At 46.1% G+C, this 18,574-nt stretch overlaps 1 long non-coding RNA gene across 1 annotated transcript; it reads right to left on the reverse strand.

Moving 5' to 3' along the window:
- Positions 1-389: 389 nt before the first annotated feature.
- LOC130525913 (uncharacterized) lies at positions 390-10,077 on the reverse strand. The gene is made up of 4 exons (XR_008950617.1): positions 9,597-10,077; positions 6,043-6,117; positions 2,037-2,132; positions 390-1,957 (listed from the first exon to the last, which is right to left on the reverse strand). It is a non-coding gene; the product is annotated as an uncharacterized LOC130525913 (long non-coding RNA).
- Between the last annotated feature and the right edge of the window lie 8,497 nt (positions 10,078-18,574).

Raw genomic sequence — 18,574 nt, forward strand, 5'->3', positions numbered from 1 at the left:
CGTCCGCATGGTAAATGGAGAAATTCTGAATTTATTAACATACAATGAATGATGATTAATGTTTTGGTATAGATCATACTCTCTTTTCAGATGTCTCAGTATGGGGTGATGTATGCAGCAATAAAATCATATGTATATACTCAAAAGTGCATTGTACAAATGTTGAGTCCATGACTCTTTTAGACACTTTCCCTGCGTGATGACAGCAATGGAAGGTCTGTAAGAGTCGTTCGAAACGTCTCCATGGACATTTTTATACACACTTCTATACAGCACTTGCTCTGCATTCATTATCCTCTACACAATGCAAGCTGTTCCCCTCAATGGCGCAGGTACCTTGCATAGTCAATGAGTGAAACGTGAGTTAAAAACACCAAAAAAAAAAAAAACTTGCAGTAAAAGAATGCAATTTAGGCCGATATCAGGATAGATTTAGAGAACCATTCGTCAAAATCCCCACCATTATTAACTTTCCTATTCTACAACACATCTTGTGTCTCTCTCATCAGCTTTTCCAATATCTTCTCAAATACATTACTGCCAGTGTCGAGCGGTTATGTTCACCCTAGGCCAATTACAGCAGTGAACCATAAAGGTAAGCACTGCTGAAGAAAGATTTGCCGTATATTTGCCTTTGTGTCCCGCATTGGAGGATGTGAAATAAGGGGAATATCAGATGTCTTTCTAATCACTTTGACAACAGGAGAATCAATATGCAGAGGCATGTTTCTGACTGGTTTTGGGTGAATTTGAGTTTTCCCCCATGTTTGCATCTCCGGATGGTTATTCAAGGTTGACTTTTACTTATAGAATGACCTCAGTGTTTCACCTTTGGAATGAGGCTGAATTCTGCTTTATTTGCTTGTGTGAAGAAGGTGGATGGTTGCTGATGACTTTGAGTAGCAAAGGCGGGGTTAAGATTTTCGTGCACACAACTTAAAATGGTTAAAGGTGCAGCATATGCACCTAAACATAACTGTGTGAGGTGAAGTGTTTACAAATCCTGTCTCCTGTGTGCACGCTGGAATGTGTGGGTGTGCGCATGCTCGCCTATGTGGTTGCTGTCAGAAGGGAGTGACTGGTGATGAGGGATGGAGAGAATCAGAAACACATTGGGCTGTGAATGGGGTGTGAGCCGCAGGGTCACCCTGGCACAAAACACAGCTGCCTCGCACATCATTACCCTCATCACCCTAATGCGCACAACACTTAGAGCTACAAAGAGGCTTGACTCCTGAAGACTCGCGTAGGAACATAAACATAAAGACCCCCACATTCACAGCATCCCACACAGAGGTTCCTAAAGGGGTACTGTTCCAAACAACTAATCTCTCTGAAACTTAAACATAGAATGTTGCCTTAGCAACTACTTGGCTTGTGTAAAGTTGAAAATGTGGGAGCGAAAGCTGGTTTCAACCAGTGTAGGACTGATTTTCATTAGACTTAATGCTTTAAATACTCTTATCATGAGCAGCGAATATCTTCACTGCAATGGCACGACGACATTACAAATGCCATAATTCACTATTTCAACCAGCTGATTACAGGAAGAAATTGACAAGACCTGTTCATTTCTACTAAAAAATTAAATTCATGCATTCTCCGACAACAACTGATTCAAATGCACCTGAACCCTGCTAAATGTCTACTTATTCAACCAGGGGCCATCCACAATACTCATCGCACCTTCACACTGTAACAGATGTTTCCTCCTTTCTTCCTGCATGAGAGGCTTCAAGAATGGTCTGAATTGGAAGACGGAGGGAGAAAGAGAAAAGAGCTGAAGATACGATGCAGAAGAGTAGAAGAGAGAGTTAAGCCAAGCATAAAATAACTTCAATCTTAACATCCTCTCGGTGGAGCAGCAGGAGGCAAATAGCAATCCTACCAATGCCGGGTCCTCCAGGGGGATCCCCCCACCTCTCACTGACCCATAGAGAAGAGGATCATGGGAGAGCTGGGAAGAGACAAACCCACTTCAATTAAGGAACGGTAACGTCTCGTCAGCAGAGCAGATGAGGTGTCAGAGAGTTCACCCATGGATAGATCGCTGGGAAACAATTCCTGGCTCAGCACAGTCAGGGCGTTGCACGGCCTGGGCCTGTTTTTGTCGTCTCTCCTTCTCCAACTGGCTGCCAACAGAAAACATCAGACATATCACTTTTTGTTATTTTCTTTTGCAGAGTCAGTTCAAGGGAGGAAGCAGAGAAAAACACTGGTGTCCCTTCCTACAACTGTCTTTGATTCAGGGATAGACAAGCTTCTCATCAAATTCATTCAATAGCATCAAGCCGCCTCAACACACCTGAAATGACATTTAAAGGTCAGAACGACACAGACCAGTGGGAGTCTCAAGCGACATATCCCTGAACACTGGTATTGCGAGAAAAAAAATGGGAGTCAAATCATGTTCGAGAGGAAAAGTAAAGTCTGCGAAACACAAAAAAAAACGGGCTGTTTCACAGGACGGCATCATCCTGTATAAGGAGATTGCCTTTTACACTGGGAGAGGCCTGAGGTATTCACGGGTTTTCTCCTCGACCGAGGATTTCCGACATCTCTTCCTCTCTCTGTCTTTCTGATGAGATTGACATTACCATAATATCGGCTTTGTCACCTCACAGGCCAATTTTTAAGTGCCGCCCTTTCCACACTTCCCAGTGAAGCATCATGCAGGCAGGCGGGCGGGCAACATCCAGAGGTATAGAAGCTCTTCCTTCTCTCTCTTCACCCGACCCCCCCCGCCCCCCCGCCTGTGAAGCGCCGCTTCAGAGATGCAAGCTGGATTTGGCTCCTGTCCGTGCCTCTTCCCAAATGCTCCGCGTGGCCGCCTAGTGTATGAGCGCCAACTCTCCCGGCCCAGCTGCACTGATTAGCACAGGCAGATTATTAGCCAGGCATCTCTTGAAAGCGCTGCATATTTAGTTTTTAACCCTTTCCCCTTTTTTTTTTTTTTTTTTTTTTGCTAAACGTTCAAGTTATTATTGTCATTGCACTTCAAACCACAATAGGATAAAAAAAAAATAGCCTGACACAAACAGAAGAACGATGGGCACTCAGATGGTGCTAATTTGTCAGTATTGCTCACGGATACATCAGCAAAAAGTGATTCATCAGCAGTGTGAAAAGAGCTCTCTCATCTTTCATGGCTCGTCTCTCATTATCCCCCCCTTTCACCTCCTCCTCCCTTTCTGTCTGCCACCTGTCCTGCTGCCAAGATTTCACCTCCCAAACCCTGGAACGTGGGCATCCTGCTCTCAAACTTGTGCTATGCCTTATCTGTACCCCACACACTAACATCCAGCATCTGAGCAGCCTTCTCTTTTTCTGCCAGAAATATGCTGCCCTCTCTCTCTCTCTCTCTCTCTCTCTTTCTCTGTCTCTCTCGCTCTCTAGAGCTTTGCATTTGAAATTGAACAGAACACAGCCAATTTATCATAGGCTGACACGTGTCATGTCCAAGGCCTAACCACAGGGACTTACAGTAGGCATTGCATTTATCCCCTTTGTTGTCAGAAAGGACCAAGACAATACAGGAGCTATTAAAAAAGGTGGAAAGGAGAAAGGGAAAATGAAAGAGGCGAGAATATATACCACTAAACATCAGGCAGGATCGCATGCCTCTGATATTTGCTCGTCGGAAAGGTTACAGACATGTGCAGTGATGCAAGGCATCTGCGTGTAACACAATATAAAGCTGAGACAGGGACTGTATGGGGTCAGGCAAGAAGAGAGTGGGCACTATATGGGATCACACCTCAGCGCTCAGGTTCACAATCTCATTTGACTTTTAATATCGCTGCGTAGATATGAAGAAGGTGGGTTTTTTTTACCCTTCCCCATCCAGAAACAGAACAACTGATTGAAAAGCTAAACATTAAAACATGTAAAAACACAACACAATGAAGCCTCAAAAGTTCATTGCAAGGAAGTACGGTGTCATTTAGGTGTTTTTAGGATAAAGGGGGAAAACCTGTCAATCTGCATCGCATATAACCTTTTTATCACACCATCTTTCTAGTATCACTATTCTCTTTCAGTAGGTTCTTTAAAATAACACAAGTCCTTATTGTCATACCGTGTGGTAGAGGCATGAAAGATGACCCCAACCGATAACACCGTCTCTACAAAGAATATATATATTCTCCTTATGCAGAGGAGGAGGACGAGATGATAAAGAATGGGGACAGAGGCTAATGAGGTGTGTGTGTGTGTGTGTGTGTGTGTGTGTGTGTGGTGTGTGTGTGTGTGTGTGTGTGTGTGTGTGTGCGATGAAGATGGAGGTTATGAACCACGAAGGGTATTAATTGGCATCTGGCACATCCAAAGGCTTCCATTCATTCCAATATGACAGTCCTGGTATTTGAGCATGGCTGCTGAATTGTCCGTCTTTATATTCAGCGTGATGGTCCTGATTAGTGGCGGGAAATCCCCATAATAGTCACAGAAATGCCGTACGCCGTGTACTCTTACTCAAAGCCGGTGCCTGTAACATACGCATGTGGATCTTTATGATCTAAAAAAACTAGCAAACTTAAAAGCCAATGAGACAGTTCATTACACAGGGGTAGATGACCTTTTACAAACTAGCTATGGAAGCCAGTTTGGCTTTCCCAGTAATTAACAAATGGTTGTGCATTGGGGACATTTAATGGAAGGTCAAGTGTTCACCAGCTACCATTTTTGCTAGAAGCCACTGGGACCCCGACACTGAGTGTGAAGTTGAGAGCCCATCAGGTCCTGTCTGGTTTTCTGACTAGTGCTTCATAAATGGGAGAAGCCACCTCTGTGGTCCTTAATTTGTGGTAGACACAGCCGTTGGTTTCTGTCAACCCTGCAAGAAAAAGCCAGCCTGAACCTCCTCTTTAGCTAAATATCACATATGAATAAACCTGGGGGGTGAAATGAGCGGGTAAGACCATAAGAAAAAGACCCCGAGCGCATCCACGTTTAATGACGAGTGTCCTCACTGCGCGGACACCAAGGCCTTCATCTTTTCGAAATACAGAGGAAATACAGGCTACAAATACCTAGTTTTACGTCCTGAGAACCGACCAGCACCGTGTTGAATTATTCTACCCTCACACTCTGGTATATTTACCCTATTTTTTACTTTCATAGCACAAAGGCTGATGTTGACTGCTATTAAATTTCCCTTGAGGGCACGCTCCTTCACTCACATGCTGCTATCAAATGAGCCAACAAAGCATATCACGGTGTCGTGTCTGTGAAACACCGTATAACCTTTGTTCACCCTTCATCAACCCTCCGCCCCCATGCTATTACCTCAGGACTATTCCCTATTCCCTGCTTAACCCTTGTCTACAGGAATGGTGTCACAAAGAGCACCACTCTGCTGCTCTCCATATTCCACAGTCCCTCACCCCGACTGACACCTAGGGCTCTCGTCGCCTCTGACGTGCGCACATGCATACAGAGCGTACATGAATGAGCAGACACAAACGGGCTCTTTTGATAAGCCTGTAGATGGTTTGATGTCTCCAGATGTTTGCCTTTAGCGGCAGAGCTTGACATCAACAGTACGCCCGCTATTCCTGTGCGCCGTCACCCTGTTGACACAAGTCAACGGAGGAGTACGAAGAGGCAGAGGAGAGCAGTTTTAAGAACGTCTGTGCTAGCTGTCTAACGGCAGCACCTCTGGGAATCGTAAAGTTTGATTTGATGGTTTTTTCCTGTTAATTAGGGTTTGGAGGTGACTCCTGAAGTGGAAATGGGCAAAATGTTCAAAAACAGGACGTGCCAATTCCCACCTCCCTTCCATCTTCATCTTCCAAAACATCTGACCTATATACCAGAGTACCTTGCAAAGAAAGTAGAACAATCATCATTAGAAGTTATAGGCCACTCTGTGTTTGTGGTGCTTCTGCCAATGTGGGCAGGCCGGTCGAGTCAAACTGATGTTGTGAAACAGGCGCAAAAGCTGCATGTGAACAAAGTCAACAACAAATAAGGCTACAAAGACAAGACTGTATGCTCTTTAATTAATTTGGCATACACATTTGCGCCAACGTCTGAAATTACCTCGAGAAATACTGCCCCCTGCTGGCTTGGAGAGGTGCTGCCCATGCACCAAGCAGGTCTACCTTGGTGGAAGGGCTGAAACAAACACAAAGCAAAAGCAGAATGAATGAAAGGGTCAAATAAGCAAAACAAGCACTGACTAACTTGTCTTTTTTTCCATCACTGTGAAAAATACAGGAGACCCCTCATATATCGCTAACCAGAGCTCATCGCACTGCCTCACCCCCACTTGCAAGGCCTTTTTACGGCAGTGTGGGACTCTTAAAACACACAGAGTGCACAGAGGCACAGCCATTTCTGATTTACTGTGTGCGTGTGCCGACTTTCGTTTTATTTTACAGCAAGCTGAGAGGCCACGGGAGGAAGATCCTGCAAAAAGCCCAAGGTCAGTCCGCAACAATCCCCATCACGTAGCATCACATCGCCTTTATTATCAAGCATTAGCTTCTGTAATTCACCTCCAACAAGTGTCCTCTGTCACTTCCAGAGTTTTCCTTTTGGACGCGGTTTGTTTAGATTTTCCTATTCCCAATAGGCTTTAAGCTACATATGTTTTTACCAGAGCAGAAATTAGATTTTAGGAGAAAAGTTTTCGAAAATAGAATTTATTTGACTTTATTCACGATAAAGTCAAGCCGTGAAGGTGCAAAATGTGTTAGCAAGATTGTGTAAAAGGTGAAGAAAGTAGAGTGAGCTCAAGGGAAAAGAGCTTGAGGAGACTTCCACGAGGTGAGCAGGCTAGAGGAGTGGCTGCTGGGGGTGGGGGGGGGGACACTGACAGTGTGCCGACAGCATGTAAAACAGTCACCAGATATCTTTAATCAGTGAAATGTATTTCCCTCCCGCTCCACCCGGGAATTGTTCGGCGGTCAGACCTGCTGGGGCGACACAAATGAATGCTGGCGGAGGTTCGGACAAAGGCGTCCGTAAGGTTGTGGCATGTAGATGATTGGAACTGTGTCGGTTTCTAAGGGAGCTGCCACGTCCCACAGAGCGGGCGTCATAGGCAGATGATGGGGACAGGGTTCCCCCTCCTCAGCAAACAATAACGTGGAGAGGGACGCCAGAGTCAGCTCTGCGTGCACGTGCACAGCAAAACACTAAATGTGTTTTCATGCTGCCCGCACTGACTTTTACTGAAACAATTCTTGATCCATGAAGTAGATGAATAAAAGGAAAAGAAACGACTGAATTAAACAATGAAAATTTTAATCTAAAATCAAGTTTGCCTTTTTAGGAACCCATTGTTTTATTAAATAGAAATATTAACAGACAATGCAAAAGGTCAATTTTAAGGTCAAACGGATCCCTCTCTTTTTTATCTCATTTCATTTTATTTATTTGCAAACCCACATAATTGGATAGCATCTAAAATCGGATTGTGTACTTGACCACAGGAGTCCTGATCAGCATAATTCACACTGGAGGACAGAAAGAACGCCATCGGCACTGATTCAGTAATTATCTTAGTTTATTAACTTGTTTCATACGCTTATTTGGCCGATTATTCCAAGTGCTCTGTTTGGTGACAGTGAGGGGAAAGCCAATTTGGACCCAGCCTCACACTGCTAACCAATCACAATTCAGTGGGAGTGGGTACAGCCCGGGGAGGGTGTGGCCTGTGGTGCCCCCTGACCCCAGCCCCTGAGGAAACCCCACTCATGCACATGTCTTGTTTGCAGCGCGCTCTCCTCACAAACCAGCCGTCGTTTTTTTCTGGTTTCTCAAGAAATCAGCCGGGCAAAAGCACAGAAGGGCCCGGAAAGTGCTGCAAAAGTGACGCTCATAGTTTTCAATCAGAACAGAACGAGCACGAGTTCCTGACGATGAGTGGGTGCTGGTGCCGTTCTGGGTAGAAGAAGAAGGGAGAAGCAGGGACGGAGTGTGTGTGAGAAGGTTTTTCTAACAGCAGACAGGTGTCAACCGCTTGACTCAGGTAACCAGACAACCAGTAGTCAAGGAGCAGGAGGTGAATTACAGGGGGAAAAAGTTGGTATTTAAAAGTGGGGGGAGATTTTTTTAATAATTATGAGAAAAAAACATCTGAGTATTCATAAGGAAAAGATCATAGCAAATTGTGTTTTTGGATTAATTAATTTAATAGAGGAAAATATAAAATAGATGTATTATTTATTATTCTGTGTGCTGAAGTGTGTAGCTGAAAATGTTTTTATGTCATTTCTGATTTTATGGGAATTCAACTATGGTGCTGTTAAAGAAATACGGCTTAAAAACATCGTGTTCCGAATTTCTGTTAATCTCACTAAATTACCAAAACATTAAATATGATATGTGTTTGAACATTTTGACCCCTTTATATTTCTATGGCACTTTTTTATTACTTGATTTGCTTAAATTACATCCTTTTAAATGAGGGCTGATTAAATGTAATGAAGTGTTTTTAAACGAAGAGATTTCTTTTTTTATCAAATATGGTTTGGCACATGCTTGGTCCCAGAATAAAAGGAATAATTACCTTTTTTTAATTTTGCTCTTTCATGGAAATAAAATTATTCACAATGAACAATTTCTGTCTGAATCAAAGGGGGTGGCAATTAAAAATAAATAAATAAATAACCTAAAATTCTAAAAATAAAATTAATCCACTTGACAAAACAGAAAGGACATTTTTGGTTCCATCCTAAAACTGCATCAACACACATCTGACCTCCATCTCACAAGAAAAGAAATCAATTTTTCAAGTGAAAGTTGAATTTGATTAGCAAAGTGTTCACTTAGATTTCCCCGCAGCTGATGTTAAATAATAAGAGTATGAAGCACTGATAACAGGTGATTATTTCATTAGCATTTGGTGGTGACCCCTGCTTCTCCATCACTCATCCCATTTGAAAAGAAACGAATCTTGCTGCTGTCCTGCCAAAGAACATTTATCCAGCATGCCAAGGTGATTTCAAATTATTCTAAAAGCCTTGTCAAAATTAATTTATTTATTTGTAAGGTAATTTTGTGATTCCTCTTACTAGTGAGCGCGCATTGCTGCGCTAAAAGCACATCATTTATCAGAGCATCATTTTCTGTACAATGGCGCAGCCACCACGGACTAAATGGACCGCTGGTGCCACCTAGTGTTAATTAGAACTCCCTTTGCTTTGAGCCCGAGTGACTGCAAGAATTCTCAATTAGCAGCAGTTTTTTTAATTTTTTTACTGGTCAAATTTCTTGTATCACACTTTTTTTACCCCACAACATAAAGCACAATGGCTGAAATTGAGTTTTGAATCTTCGTTTCAATAGAAAAAGGATAATTGTTTCATTTAAAAGTGTAGCTTCTAACTGCACATCTGTGTGGTGTGTCTTTGTTTGTGCATTTGTACTTGCTAAATAGCACCAAATTGAGAACATTATAGGATGGAGGATATTTTAGGTCTTCACAACTTCAGAGGACTTTTAGGGTTAAGACTTGACTTTAAATGTTGAAGGTGGCATTAGCTTTAGGTTAGGGTTAGCCTAAGGAATCTAGTTGTGACATTTAGTGCTGGGATAAGAGGTGTATAGTACAAAGAAGAATGTGTGTATGTGTGTCTGACACACACCTTTAAGGAGAATCCAAGAACTGGACAGATTTAAAATCCCAATAATAATGATAGAAGCAGCCGCAGCGGTAGAGATGGAGGATGGAGGATGACATGTGGGGCAGATCCCGTTAGACGTGCACCCACATTCACACTCCTGTGCTTCAACATTTCCAACCTTTCAGTGTGAAGCAACAGATGTAGGAAGCTCCTAGAGAGCGCACGTGGGACAGAAGCTCAGGTCGAAGTTCAGCTAAATCTCTCAGAGACGGAGCTCAGCCTGACGGCGTCATCAGGTCGTTATGAAACAGACAAATGTCCAGTGTTAAGCCCGGCGGTCGGAGTCCTTGACTAGCGTGCGCTCTCAGTGTGATGGCGGTGACACTTTGGACGTACGCAATTTATAATTTCCTGTTTCCTCCTCCGTTGTACGCTGACCCAGCTCAGCAGATAACCTCCCCGGCCTGGAACGGCGGCGCCAACTTTAACATCAACACTTTGCTTTCGTCCTCGTCTCGGGAAATGAACTTCTCATCCTCCGGCCCTCCCTCCCTCCCTCCCTCCCTCCCTTCCACCCCCCTCGATCACACCAAAGCCGACAAGCTGAAGATATGAACCCCCCTTCACACACACACACACAGACACAGACCAACAACAACCGGCAGGCCCCTCCAACAAGATGCCATGTTTCTTATGCAAATGGTGGAAAGAAGCACTTCCAAGAGGACGTTAAAAAGCGAGGACCCCGTCGAGGCAGCTGCATATTCCAACGCTTACCCGCTAATTTCTGCGGGTCAGCTGTGGACGAAAAGAGCTGCCAATCATTCCCACATGTAGCAGAATTTATCTGTCCATAAACAGGGATACTTTGCCGTTGCTATGGAGACTAATCCAAGTCTGCACCCCCCCACCTGCACCCCCGTGTCCACATTCTAGGCGTTGACACCGTCAGGCTGTTTTTGAAACTACCTGATCACACATTTAGCTGGAGGCTGCCGCAGCCACCGGGAAGCTCTCGGAGTGGGCTAGAGGTCAGCGAGCGGGCTGTGTCGCTCCCTGCAACTCACAATCACACACGCGCACGCACGCGCGTGCGTGAAGCGCCGCTGCTTTTTATGTCGAGGCTCACGTTGACGTGCGGAGCATTGGGATGTGCACCTCCTGTCACCAAGACTCAAAGGTGCCACGAGTCACTTTACAAATTGCAAAAGCGAATCCCTTTTTTTTTTTTTACAAAATGTGCAGTTTGCTACAGTTTGACGATGTTGAAAGAGCCACAAATTAATAAAAGCACACATTTCCTGAGCATACAGATCTCCAGGAAGAGTATAGGTCGTCTGTTTAAAATGCAGTGCATAGATCCCATACCTTCTCCCTGCAAATCAAATATTCATGCACTACCTTGTTGTCTCTGGTCCTGAGGGTAGAGCTGGAATTACATATGCCTCACACGCATCTTCATGAATCATTTAACACTGTATACCTACACACACTCATAGTAGCTATTATGGAGTCCACACATATGCACGTAACAAGACAGAGATATGTCTGAATGCATATTCACATATGGAAGGGGGAAAAAAGGAAAGACGCTCGCTGGTCCGGGGGATTAAAGAAGGATTGTGGGTCTGCGTTCGACAGGGCCCGGATGAAATCCAGCGCCGCGGCGCCACGTGAGCGTGCACCGGTGGTTCGAGGCGGGCGCAGAAAACAGGTGGGGTTACACAGAAAGGAAAGTAACCTGAGGGAGTGGCTTATCGAGGCGCGCGGTGAGGGCCGTGGCCTTTTGTGGTTCCAGAAGAGGCTCCGCCTCCTCCTCCCCCTCCTCAATTAAGCAGGAAAATTGATGTGTATCATTAATTATGCCAGTATATCATAAATCATCACTGGGCGCAGTAATTAATTATTTTCTACCCCTGCGAAGAACATGACAGAGTAGAGACGAATAAGGGAAAAGGAAGCTGAAGGGGAATGGTTGGGGGGGGCTGAGAAAGGGAGGGGGGAAAATGAGAGGGAGGGCTGGTGGTCCGTCAGTAACGGAGGGGGGCACACTCACACGCTCTATTTACCGGACCATTGGGATGTGACGGGAACGTGACAGCCCCCCCCCCCCTTCCTGTTCTCACTTAACCAGGCTTCTCATAGTGCAGCGACAATTAGGCCTGAATGAGACGGGCACTTCCTGGAACAGATGCTGGCATTCCGTGTGAGAAGCGAGCGGGTCGGGCCTCCGAGGTTAAGGTGTGTGCAGCAGAGTTGCCGTTGCCTCTAAACGAACTAACGGCCTCGTGATGGGCCGTTTAGAATCAAAGGGCAGCGTCGGAGGAAGTCCACCCGAGGGCGGCGAGGCCTGTGTGGGAGACGCCTGAATATGTGTGACACAAAGATTGTCCTCCAGAATTTTAAACTTCTCCTGCTGGGCCAGTGTGTAATTGATCCCTAATTCAGGAAAAATGCATTAAATTATACCCTTAATATAAGTACAGTTGACGAAGAGCCCACTTAAGTGTTTTTTTCCCCCTGGATTTTCCTTAATGTCTTACAGAAGCACTCGTTTTTTATTTAATCACAATTTTAGCACCAAAACTAAGCTGTCAACTTGCCTTATTTTATGCAGTTTGTGCAGGTCCCACGTCTGCCGCGCTCGGGCGCCAAAAGGTGATGAAACGCCGGCTGCATCTGGACGTGGAGCTCAACCTCTCGCCCCGAGCTCAGTAAGTGCGGACCGACTCCGCACGTTCGTCCTCCAGGCCTCCGAGTATTGATCCAAGTGATGCGGAGGAGATGAAGGGAGGAGGGCCGACGCTGAGAAAAAGTAAACACCGCTCGGAATGACACAACGCTGATCACCCCGGAGACCTTCGCCTTCCCCGCTCGCCCCGTCTCCATCCTCCTCGCTGACCTTTAACCCGCGTAAAGCAGCGATCAACCCTGCGGCTGCTGCCGGAGCGTGTTTGCACCAGATTGGTGTGTGTTTGCAGAGTTGTGGACACGTCTCACAGGTAGGCACCGACAACTTTTGGGGGTTTTTTTGTTTTTATTTGCCCCTGCGAGTGAGGAAAGGGAGCAGGAACGTTAAGCGGGAGGGGGTTGAGGGAACACGGGCATCTAAGCTAGTGTTTAATATCGAGAGTGTGCAGCAGAGTTTAATCAATACCAGGGCTCTTTTGTTCCCAGCCTGCCGCGGAGAGCGGCGGCCATTCTCTCCAAAAAAAAAAAAGAAGGTTAATGCTGGGGGTCAAGTGATTTCACACCCACACCAGGATCCTCCATGTCACCACGGCTACCACGCCTCCAGCCGCCATGACACCAGCATCTTGATTTATGGGTTGTGAGAGGGCGAAGGGATGGAGTTGGGTGTGTGGGGGGGTGCTATTTTATGATAATGCTGTCCCTCTGCACTCCTACAAATGAAGGGGGCGAGAGAATGAGATGAGAAGCAAAGGGAAGGAGAGAAAGTGACTCCTTTGCACCCACGTGGGTGCGTTGTTTGGTTCCTTCCCCTCGTCCTCGTCTCCCGTCCTCTCGGTGACGCTTCCTTTTGTTTCAGCCAAATGGCTCCTACACGCAGACAGAACGGTAATCTTTATTGTAATAATTGCCCTAAATGTGCGTGCCGACGTGTGAAAGGGCAGCGGCGCTCAACACAACAGCAGCGTGTCATAAAGGATTAGAACATCGGCGGTGCCATTGGCAGCAGATTACAGATCTCGCGGAACACTTTATGAGGCCTGAGAGGGAGGAAAAGAACCAGTTTCTCCAGATTTGCCTTTAAATTGAGGAGTAAATGGTGTTGCTGTAAATATCCCCTTTGAAGTCTCGCTGTCTGTAAGGATAAATCTATACAATGGGGGTGGGGGGGCATGTGGTTAAGAAGGTGCCAGAGGAGAGGCAGAAGAGGAATTAGCATGAGGACTTATCTCACACGGGCCATTATTTAAACCCTCACTATTCTAAACACACCGCCCCTCCAATGAGAGAGACAATAAATAATCCTTCCAAATAAAATCTATTCCCTGCAAATTCTCCAGGATACAGCCCATCATTATCAGTAGGAGGGGACAGACAGCAATTAATAACACAGCCGCCCATCTCGCGGAGAGCATCCGTCTTACTTTCATTAGGTCTATTGCTGCGCGTGGAAGTGCGCCGGCGCCGGCGTGTTTCGCCCGGATGGCTGAGCGGCTGCGTAGCCGCATGCATATTTATGTGTCGTTTAATGATTCCACTCAGCCACATTCCCTCAAAGTTTAGCCTTTGCTCTGCAGGGCCTGGGTCTAACGTTTGAGGTAATGTTATTGTGATGCCGCCTCTAATTTTTCAAACGCCTTATTAAGGCTCAACCAGAACCGCCTTTGATCCGCTTCTCTCCATTTCACAACACTGTTGTTTTTTTTGTTGTTTTTTTATCAGCTCATGTTTGGAGGCAGTATTCTCCCTCCAAAAGGGCAACTGTGCTAGCATTAGCATCCTGCGGGTCTCTGGGGTTGACAATAGCAATTAGCGTCAATGACGGGGCGATATGAGAGGCTGCTGATTGACAGTTGCCCCCAGAGAAGGGGCTGACTGAGGTGACAGCTGGGCTCTCTGCTCTCCCTGGCTGCCTTAGGCTCTGGCCCGGTGTCATCCCATGTGCCAGCCAAACCCTTCCCCAGCACACACTCCCATGTCTAGTTACATCCTGTGCGGTGGCCAAACCCTTCCCCATCACTCAAGCTCATGCCTTGTTATATCCTGCGTGTCAGTTAAACCCTTCCCCCTTCGTCTGTGCCTGTTTCTTGTTATTCTGACACAGCACAATATGACACATAACACCGACATCTCGTTTCCCCTTCCTCTCATCATCGCATTGTATGCGCGCGTGCGCGCTGGCGTGCTGCGTGCTTGTGTGTGCGGCATGCGGCGTGCGTGCGCGCGTGCGTGCGTGTAGCCCTTATTTTTTTCTCAGCCTGATGGTTTGGTATTTTCCTCTGTAAGCAGCAACTCCAGCAGCCCTGACACATCAGTGAGTGTTTCTTCAGTGGAAGCCTGAGGAAATGAAGCGCTCCGCGTCTATTGATCCCCCTACACTCCGCTGTGCATCAGGGAGACTTTGTTTTCGGCGCCTAACAGAAACACGGCTCCATCAATACTGTACACTAGTCCTCGATGCCGGCTCCTCTTCTCACGCAGCCGGCGTCCCAGGAGGCCCGTGATAGACTCCGCTAACTGTACACAACAGTACAGAGGGAGAAGACAATATGTTTGTGTGTGTTGTGATGTGTTTGTAAAAGCGCAGGGGGGACCGCGCGACGGCAACAGCAATTTAGGGAGTATAAAAAGACATATTGGCAACAATGCTTTGTGAATGATGTATTACGTAATCTGCCACAGGAGTATATCTTGTTATCGTCTCCGTCTCCCACTCTTTTCCATCTTTCCAGCCGTGGTTCCCGCCCGTCTCTATCCGGCCCTCTCTCTCGCTCCCTCCGTCTGCAGCGAGGCTTTTAAGGCCCGCATCCACATGCATCAAAATAAGTGCCAGTAAACAAATCACCGCACTAAACGGCATCAAGGTCACATCAATCCCCAAACAACAATGCTGACTTTTCACCGGAGACCATAAGTTGTGCTCCACCCACCCCGTGCGTGTAAAAGACCCCTGTCAGCACTAATGGAGCCCAACCACTCCTCTTTATGACCCGCTGCTCCGCTCTGCAGCGTGTCCAGGATGCAGCCTTCACAACCCCGAGGCCGCTGCGTGCGTGCCACCATCCCATAACACAAAAGGCACGTTTTGGCCAATGACGGCAAATTTTACTCTCAATACTTCGTTCATAAATGTACAGTATTGCTATTTTGGTGTTTTCTCATGGGAAACGGGCCCCTGCCTCGGTGGACAGAAGCCTTTAACGTGCACATAACACACACTGGTGGACTGTGGAGCCACGTAAAATAAAAGGTGCTCAGACTCCAGCACCAACCATCCATTATTCTGCCCCTCCACCGTGGTTTAGTCCCTCTGCCAATCTTGGTTAGCGAGTGCATAAACACAGAGGCAGGAGGGCAAATTAAAGTCACAGAAAATAGGCAACTGGGTGTTTACGTATCCAGATGTACATTAAATAGCATTAATGACAAGCTAGTTCTCCCCGTTTGTGTTGAGTGGAGAGACGGGGGAGGCGGGGGAGGAAAAGGAGAGGAAAAACTGGGAGGAAGGGATTAAGGGAGCACACGAGGTGTGACAAGGTAGGGAGAGATCTTTCTGTGTGAGGGAGAGGCATGAGTGGGGGAAAGAAGCACCTTATTAAATGACAAGCTTTTCCTGGTTTGTGCTAATTAATTGTGCACCGCCGCTGACTGCTAATATGCTGGGTAAAATGCATCCCAAAAGCAGGGGGGTGGGGGGGGGCTGCTTGAACTTTGCCTCAGAGGCACCTAATTCACCTGTGACTGCAGCTGTGTCTCTCTCCTGGACTGCAACACTATTAAATTAGAGCGCCTGGGCCATCAATTTAATAAGCGCTGGTGCAGATCATTTGAATAAGGACAGTATTAGTATTCAGGCCGAGCACCACCAAGAGCAGCTGACCTTTTTCACCAGCGAGAAGATCCTTGAACACATCCGGCTGAATCAGAGAACACAGTAATCAGCCCAGCGGTGTTTAACAGTGTCAAAAGGAAGGCTTTTCTTTCTTTCTCTCTTTCCTTCTTTCCTTCCTTCCTTCTTTTATTCCTTCCTTCTTTATTCCTCCTTTCTTCTTTCCTTCCTTCTTTCTTCCTTTATTTCCTCCTTTCTCCCTTCCTTCTTTCCTTCCTTCCTTCCTTCCTTTATTTCCTCCTTCCTTCCTTCCTTCCTTCCTTCATTCCTTTATTTCCTCCTTTCTTCCTTCCTTCCTTTATTTCTTTCCTCCTTCCTTCCTTCCTTCCTTTATTTCCTCCTTCCTTATTTCCTTCCTTCCTTCTTTCCTTCCTTCCTTCATTTCCTCCTTCCTTCTTTCCCTCCTTCCTTTATTTCCTTCCTTCCTTCCTTCTTTCCTCCCTTCCTTTATTTCTTCCTTCCTTCTTTCCTTCCTTCCTTCCTTCCTTCCTTCTTTCTTTCTTTCCTTCCTTCCTTCCTCTTTCCTTCCTTCCTTCCTTCTTTCCTTCCTTCCTTCTTTCCTTCCTTCCTTCCTTTATTTCCTCCCTTCTTCCTTCCTTCCTTCTTTCCTTCCTTCTTCTTTCCTTCCTTCCTTCCTTCTTCCTTCCTTTATTTCCTCCTTCCTTCCTTCCTTCCTTCATTTATTTCCTTCCTTCATTTATTTCCTTCCTTCCTTCCTTCCTTCCTTCCTTCTTCCTTCCTTCCTTCCTTCTTTCCTTCCTTCCTTCCTTCCTTCCTTTATTTCTTCCTTCCTTCCTTCCTTCTCAGGGCATTACTCCCCACCTCCAGCGCCAGTGCAGGAGACTGTGGTTTATGAAGCTAGCAAGGATTGCAGCGCTTTAAAGGAGGAGATGGCGCAGAAACGTGCACACATAAAGGGATTCATGACAACCTGTGCTGCCTCCTGCGTGAGATTATTGCCACGTGCCGATTCTCACGTTGGCTACCTGCTCCCGGGATCCAGAATTGATTTCCGTGCATGTTGAGTCGTGCGATTGACCTCAAGATTCCTCGTGAACTCCCACCTAACACATCAGATCGTGACCTTTGTCTCCGGCGTCTTTAGCCGCTGACGCACACCGGCGTTACGGCTTATTAAGCGCCGTTTTGACGCGCATGGCGGCGGCTTGGTGCAGTGCTGGCCTGGCAGCACAGTGAAACATTAGCAGCAGTAATGCACCGGGCTGTGAAATAGATCACGGCCACTGACAGTTATGGTGCCTGTCAGGCTGCAGAGAAAGAGATTTAACATGGCTTTTGTCTACGGAATAAACATTGCACCGGAGGTTAAATGCTCCCATATATGACACTTTGGCAAAGAATCAAGCACACCCTAAGTACTTACCTCAGTAAATGCAATTGAAAAATGCTAAGTACACTTTATTCATTTTAGATGGTTTGCCATCAATAAAACTGGTCATTCTTCAGGCCTCTGAAGGATGACCACATACATTGTCATGTATATACTGCTAATGGGTTTCATGCAGCCCAACAATGCAGCTTTCCATTTAAGTAACACCTCTATTATGAGAAGCAGAGGAGTAATCGATACGGGGGCAACGAGGGCAAACCCGGCAAACACCGGGGAGAACATGGAAAACGAGGCCCGCGACTTGGGATTCATCCAGGAATGTAATAAATAAACAAGATGGCATCTCATTCACTCGCCGTGAAGCACTTAAATGCTGAGGACAAGAAAGATGCATAAATAATGGAGAGTAAGATTCTAGATATATGTTTGGCCTTGGAAACTGGCTCCGTCTTTTATGGGGGGGGGGGGGTTGCAATGTTGATGAATATCCGGCCGTTCAGAATCATAGCTTAATGTCAGCGAACAATTTGTTGCAATTAGTTGGATGATTTATAGGAAAGCCGGGGCTGAATACACGGTAACAATTAACACAGCCTTCTCTTGGCTTCTTTTATTAATGGGGTGTCACACACAAAGAAGGTTTCAACCATCGCTGCTACACTTGAAGGTCTCTCGGTGTGTGGCGCTGCGCACGGCAACAACGATGGAGGACACGTGGACGCAGCTCAGACCTAGCCGCCTTTATTTATCCGGCTGTCTGAATTTGGAATAAATATGTGTTTATGGCCATTAAAGGGAGTGATTCTGTTTGGGATCAGTTAGGCAGCTTTGGTTGGTTGTCAGTGTATAAAACAAACATACATTTTAGAATAAGTGCCTGTACAAATATGTGTCTTACAATATTTACAAGCAGCACTATTTATTAGCACCATTTGGTATTTAAGGAGATGCTTTTTTCCCACAACTATGCAGTGAGACAAACAGTTAAAACAGAACCAAACAGCTGTTCTGTCTGGCAATAACAGGGTTCAAGTGGAGCGATGTGCCCCTAAACGGCTAATAAACTGC

The sequence above is a fragment of the Takifugu flavidus genome, chromosome 5, assembly GCF_003711565.1.
Source record: "Takifugu flavidus isolate HTHZ2018 chromosome 5, ASM371156v2, whole genome shotgun sequence".
Lineage (NCBI taxonomy): Eukaryota > Metazoa > Chordata > Actinopteri > Tetraodontiformes > Tetraodontidae > Takifugu > Takifugu flavidus.